General features: G+C 34.6%; 1 pseudogene; it reads left to right on the plus strand.

The window, feature by feature from the left end:
* Positions 1 to 875: 875 nt before the first annotated feature.
* On the plus strand, positions 876 to 1,860 carry LOC129042548 (RNA ligase 1-like; annotated as a pseudogene).
* The last annotated feature ends 5,233 nt before the right edge of the window (positions 1,861 to 7,093 follow it).

The following is a 7,093-nucleotide window of genomic DNA, read 5'->3' on the forward strand; positions in this document are numbered from 1 at the left end:
ATCTATTTAAACTAGAGGGCTTCTGCACAGCAAAGGAAACTATCAAGAGTAAACAGACAACCTACAGAATGGGAGAAAATGTTTGCAATCTATGCATCTGACAAGACCTAATATCCAGCATCTGTAAAGAACTTAAACAAATTTACAAGAAGAAAAAAACAAATAACCGTATTTAAAAGTGGGCAAAGGATATGAACAGACACTTCTCAAAAGAAGACATACATGTGACCAACAATCATATGAAGAAAAGCTCAACATCACTGATCATAAGAGAAATGCAAATCAAAACCACAATGAGATACCATCTCACACCAGTCAGAATGGTTACTACTAATAAGTCAGAAAATAACACATGCTTGTGAGACTGTGGAGAAAAAGCAGCACTTTTGCTCTGTTAGTGGGATTGTAAATTATTTCAACCATTGTGGAAGACAGTGTGGCGATTTTTCAAAGTCCTAAAGACAGAAATAACAATTATAATAAAATAGAGTGATTTGTATTACTTTGGGTATATATTCAGCAATTCCTTTGGGTATATACCCATACCATTGCTGGGTATATACCCAAAGGAATATAAATCACTCTATTGTAAAGACACATGCACGTGTATGTTCATTGCGGCACTATTCACAATAGCAAATACTTGGAATCAACCTAAATGCCCATCAGTGATAGAGCAGATAAGAAAATGCGGTACATATACACCATGGAATACTATGCAGCCATAAGAAAGAATGAGATCAGCAGCAGCGGTGGCTGGGCGTGGAGTGTGAGTGGCCTGAGCCCCGCAGGTGACTGCTCCAGGGCTTCTCCCCGCCTGCACCAGGCGCTGTTGGAAAGCACGCCCTCCACTCGCACTGCTTGTTGTGCTCATCATGAAGCGCTTGAGCTCTGTGCAGCGAAAAATGCCGAGTCTTTGTGACGGAGGTGAAAGAGGAGCCTTCCGCCAAAAGGGAACATCAGATCAGCCATAGCTTTGGGCTCAGCTAGATAGAAAGCTCAACAAGCAAGTTGAAAAAAGATTTTAAAATTTTCTACATTCAAATGAAAACCCAAAATAACCTTTTTTTGGAACGTTGAGGAGGGCTTCAAACCGGCTCTAGACTGCTGGATACCAGCAAAGAAAATAGAACAAATAAATAGGAACCCAGTGCCTAATGAAAATAGATACATTCCTGATTGGGTACCAGTATAGAAAAACAACAAACAGTATTGCTGGCATTCCTCTGTAGTTAATTATGAATTTGAAATTGCCCTGGTACTAAAACATCATGCTGATGATTCTGGACTTTTGGAAATTACTGCAGTGCCACTATCAGATCTCTTAGAACAAACACTGGAGCTCACAGGAAAAAATATCAATGGAGACCCATATGGGTTAGGGAGCAAGAAACATCCATTACATCTTCTTATACCACATGGAGCATTTCAAATAAGAAATCTATCTTCATTGAAGCACAATGATATCTTGTCCTGGTTTGAAGGTTGCAAAGTGGGTAAAATTGAAGGAATAGTATGGCATTGCAGTGATGGCTGTTAATAAAGGTGCTGGACATACACAGTCAACCAAACAAGGTGTCTGCCTTCATGAAGCCCACATTCTAATGGGGAAGGTAGACAATAAACAAATGTGTAATATGTCAGGAGAAGAACAGCTATGAAGAAAAAAACAGGGTCCATCGTCATCATCTTGGCTTATGCTGGTCAATTCAAGATACTTACATGAATTCAAGAGCAGTTATTATCAACATGTGCCTGAACAAATGTGACTCTGCCTTTGATATTAAGTGTTTGTTTAATCATTTTTCAAAAGTAGATAATCAGAAATTTGCTAGACTCAAAGATATATTTGATATATAAAATGCAAATGAAATTAGTTTATTATCATTATATTTTAATCTCGAATATTTTACAATGTTTAAGAATATCTCAAGGTTCCTTTTCATTATGAAACATCAATTTGTCTTCTACCATTTGTGAAGAAATGAATTTTCCAGTTTCAAATATCTATTTAAAATTTTAATAAAAACCAGCAAATTAATTTTAATCTCTAGCCATAAAAATGTAAGTAACAGTAAACTCCTAAGCTTGTACAAAGGCTGGATTCTCTCCACTATAATTGAGTGGTAATTTAAAGACAACAATTAAACCAAGAATTTAATGTCACTAATTTTCAAAATTACATAGTTTAAGCTCAATTTGATTTTGCTAGGTATTTAACAAAACATATGGCTCAACTTCATAACCTATATGTGTGTATGTCTACATCTGTATTTATGTATATCATAGTTAAGATTTGAGAATCTTAACATATGTATAAATAAGTATATATAAACTCCAATTTTAAATATTAAAATTGCTGAATTTACCCTCATGCTCTTTAAAAAACTTAAAACATTATGAATGTAGAGAAATTCACCAGAGCTCATTGCCTATTTGATGGCCATAACTTATTCTAAGTCTTCAAATATATACTTTTATAATAGGTTGAAAATTTCATATAATTTTATTTATTAAGAATTCCAATCTAAGCATAAAGGTACAAGATAGTGAGAAGGAAACACTACAGCTCAGAGAATTTCTTATTTCCAGGTGGATTTTAACATATAAAGTTAATAAATATTTAAATGAAACAAAGTTTATAGGTGACCTTTAGTAAGCGGGGAAATGAACAGGACTTTCTTCTTCATCTTCAAACTCTTCAGAAGCAGCAACAGGGCTAGTTAATTCAACTCCCAATTGTTCTGAAAGTTTTTTGTTTTAACTTTCTCTTCTAAGAGAATATTGTTCTTCACTTCTTCTTTGTAATTATACTTAAGATCTTCAATTTCTTTGAAAAATGAAGGATCAAAATTTTGGAGTTATTTTTTCAGCTTTTTTACTTCCTCCTAATAGAAACATTATCTTTAAAAGTGGCATACAGGAGGCCGGGCGCGGTGGCTCACGCCTGTCATCCCAGCACTTTGGGAGGCCGAGGCGGGCGGATCACGAGGTCAGGTGATCGAGACCATCCTGGCTAACACGGTGAAACCCCGTCTCTACTAAAAATACAAAAAATTAGCCGGGCGTGGTGGCGGCGCCTGTGGTCCCAGCTACTCGGGAGGCTGAGGCAGGAGAATGGCGGGAACCCGGGAGGCGGAGCTTGCAGTGAGCCGAGATGGCGCCACCGCACTCCAGCCTGGGCGACAGAGCGAGACTCCGTCTCAAAAAAAAAAAAAAAAAAAAAAAAAAAAAAAAAAAGTGGCATACAGGAAATATACATATTTTAGGCTTGAACTAAGAGATTTAACTGTAAATATGAAAGCCAACATATTCCTGAATGGTCAAATACAGCTATAAAGGCAGAAGTATTAAGATTTTTGTTTGTTCCATTGTACAGTGTAAATAACTAAGTTGTTAACTGTCAAGTCCAGTTATCTCTTCTGTAAGTTGTGTTCTAGTCTTTGACTAAAATTTATCAACTCTTATAACGGGATTTAATCTTTCTTTAAAAGCACATAAGATCCTCTCAATAGAGCAATCAATCAAGAAGATTTTGTGATTCATAACACTGAAGTTAGTCTGGTTAAGAGTTTTGGGTTAGACTTAATTTATATTTTCATTACAAATGTCTAATTTTTAATGAATAATGATCAACTTTTTATAAAGTTATTAATATGATCAGGGAAATCTTTGGGACTTCTGCCAATTAGGCATCTGGTAAAGAGAGAATTCAAGCCTTAGTGACTCTTTAGAGTAGTCAGTGATCACTAGCTAACGCTTATATCCATGCTTTTTTGTCCTGTTTACAGTCTTCAAGGAGGTAAAACATAGCGAATATATTTTTTAAGGGAACTATAACCTGAAGATTACTGAAAAGAATTTCAAAACAAATTAAAGACGCTATTGCCAATGTGACCCAAAACTTAAGAACATACTAATGGCATATATTTGTTACAATTAAAAAATAAATTTACTCTTTAATCCTAAAAAAAAATGAGATCATGTCCTTTACTAGGACGTGAATGGAGCTGGAGGCCATTATCCTAGGCAAACTAATGCAGGAACAGAAAACCAAATACCCATGTTCTCACTTATAAGTGGGAGCTAAATTATGAGAACACATTGACACATAGCAGGGAACAACACAGACTGGGGCCTATCAGGGGGTGGAAGGTGGGAAGAAGGAGAGGATCAGGAAAAATAACTTATGGGTACTAGGCTTAATACCTGAGTGACGAAATGATCTGTACAAAAAAACCCTGTGCCACAAATTTACCTATGTAACAAACCTGCACACGTACTCCTGAACTTAAAAGTTAAAAAAATCCTAAATTAAGTATTCAAATTATGAAGCTAGAAAATGAATAGTAAATAAGAAAAGGCAACTGGAAGGAATAAAGTATGAAATACATATAAAGGCAAAGAGATAAATATACTAAAAACCTGAAGATCACCACTTTTTAATTATTAAAAGAGATATAAATCAATTATAGCAGTCAAAATGATGTTTTAGAATAAAACTGTTTTGTAACATCATGTGCCAATAAGTATGAGAATACAGATTTTCCCCAGCAAAATATAAACAATTAAATTGATCCCACAAATGAATAAAAACTTGAATAATCTAAGAACCACAGAAGAAATCAGAAAGTGATTAAAAGGTATATTATTTTAAATACACTGAAGCCATATGATCTTCTACTGAGTTATAATAAGGCCTTAAACTATATAGTTCAACATTTTAAAACAATATAAACTGTAGAAAAGACAAAAATGATTGGTTATGTTATGTTAATTGATATAAAATCTTATTTAGTATAATAAGAAAAGTACATATTAATTTGTTAGATAACAGATTGAAATATTAGCAATTTAAATCCAGTGGTATATTCTAAATGCTACTTCTTGTGCATAGGACTGTGTTTGGCACACATTAAGTGCTTTACAAATATTGGTTGATTAAAAAATAAACCTTTAGTTTATTGGAATAAGAGCAGTAGCCACATATGATTATTAGGAAACATATTATCTGCCAAGTAATTTTTACAATATAGTGTTAGTATAATCACACATTTATGATTATGTCAGTTTATATGTAAACATATAGAAAATTATTGAAGGATATATACCAAGTTATTAAAATCAGGCACAGGAGACATGTTCGATGAGTATGTATTATCTTAGTTCTTAAACATGTAGTAACATAATTTTAAAAAATTACTATCTGGAAAAAAAACTTATAACTAGATAATTGACTCCAGATAGAGAATACAGAGTTGCAAAAGCAGTGAGCTGAAGAAAGAACCCTAGACATACCAACATTGGTGAGACTAGCCGACTATTATCTGCAACTTATGTGTAATTTTTCTGGTTCTTAACTCAGTATATAATACACATTTTCTCAAGCTTGAAATTCTGAGTTCTTTCACTTTTAAAAATACCTTACCCAATAAATAACCAAATTCTGTCATATTTACTTCTTAAATATTCCGTCATTCATTTTTCCTTTTCATTGCCTCTGCCCTGCCTTAACACACAATTCATACTTTTCAGTACTATTTTACAACCTCTGCAAGATTTCAATTTTCTCTTCCTCCCATGCATTTTCTGAATCATAGTCATAAGTTTCCTTATATTAAGTATGAAATAGAACTCTTGATATTTTGCCCCTGGGCACATTATAGCTCCTGTCTTCCTCAATTCAGTAAGTGGTTCTATCATCCATTCAGTCATAGCCAGAAACCTCCCCTTTCCACAGTCTGCTATAGTTCAAAATATATTTGTTTTGAATTTATCCCAACTCTTGTTATCTCTATTGTTACTACCTCAGTTCAATTTTACAGGGCACTGAGTTGCTCCTTCCACTGCATTCACCTTTATAAATATCTTTTCCTCTTTCCCAACTTCTGCATTATGCCAGATAGCTGTAGAAAGGAAATTGCATCAATATGCCAGTTTATACAATTTGAAATGTATGGTCTCCAGCTCCAGGTAGACATTCAGTGCTATACAGAAATTTGTCTATATGTCATGTTCAAAGTTTTTTTCTAATTTACTAAAAAATCATTTACAAAAGTTTTGCTGACCATTGCAATGAACATCTACTTGAGGATCAATAGTGGCTTTACTTTCTTCTTCGGAGAGCCATTAGTCAGGAATTTTATTAATTTATTGTTCATCCAGCACCCAGCTATTCATATCAACATATCTACATTTTCAACTTTTCTTACCCCTTCCTTCTTTAAAGTATCAAAGTATACACTGTCTCTTGGTTGTATACTGTTCTGACCCTCTGGGACTTTGAAACTTCAAGTTATACCCTATCACTGCAATATCAGTAAACGTGTCCTTCTCAGAAGATGCTTCCCCTCGTAAGGGGAAGAGACACAACTCTCTTCCATAAAAACTTTTACACACAATACATCTGTTACTTTCACACATGTACATTCACCTGCTGTCTCTCTTACACACACACACACACGTGTATTCTGCATCCTCATAAAACTGTTATCTGTTACTTTCACTAACATACATTCTCCTGCTTTCTCTCTTACACACACATATACACACATATTCTGAATTCTCATAAAACTGTTCACAATGTGTCCTCTTCTAAGTCCCTCCTTGTTTTCAATAAACAAACTTTGGAAAATTTATTTCTAATTATAATTGTTTACACTTCCTCATTAAAGAACTTTGGTCACCTGGTCACATTTCCACTTTCCTAATTCTATTGAAGTTGTTTTCAGCTTTCTACATATGGCTAGCCAGTTTTCCCAACACCATTTTTTAAATAGGGAATCTTTTCCCCATTTCTTCTTTTTGTCAGGTTTGCCAAAGATCAGATGGTTGTAGATGTATGGTGTTATTTCTGAGGCCTCTGTTCTGTTCCATTGGTCTATCTTTCTGTTTTGGTACCAGTACCATGCTGTTTTGGTTACTGTAGCCTTGTAGTATAGTTTGCAGTCAGGTAGCGTGATGCCTCCAGCTTTGTTCTTTTTGCTGAGGATTGTCTTGGCAATGCAGGCTCTTTTTGGTTCCATATGAACTTTAAAGTAGTTTTTTCCAATTCTGTAAAGAAAGTCACTGGTAGCGTGAGGGGGATAGCATT

This window comes from Pongo pygmaeus, chromosome 7 (genome assembly GCF_028885625.2).
Source record: "Pongo pygmaeus isolate AG05252 chromosome 7, NHGRI_mPonPyg2-v2.0_pri, whole genome shotgun sequence".
Lineage (NCBI taxonomy): Eukaryota > Metazoa > Chordata > Mammalia > Primates > Hominidae > Pongo > Pongo pygmaeus.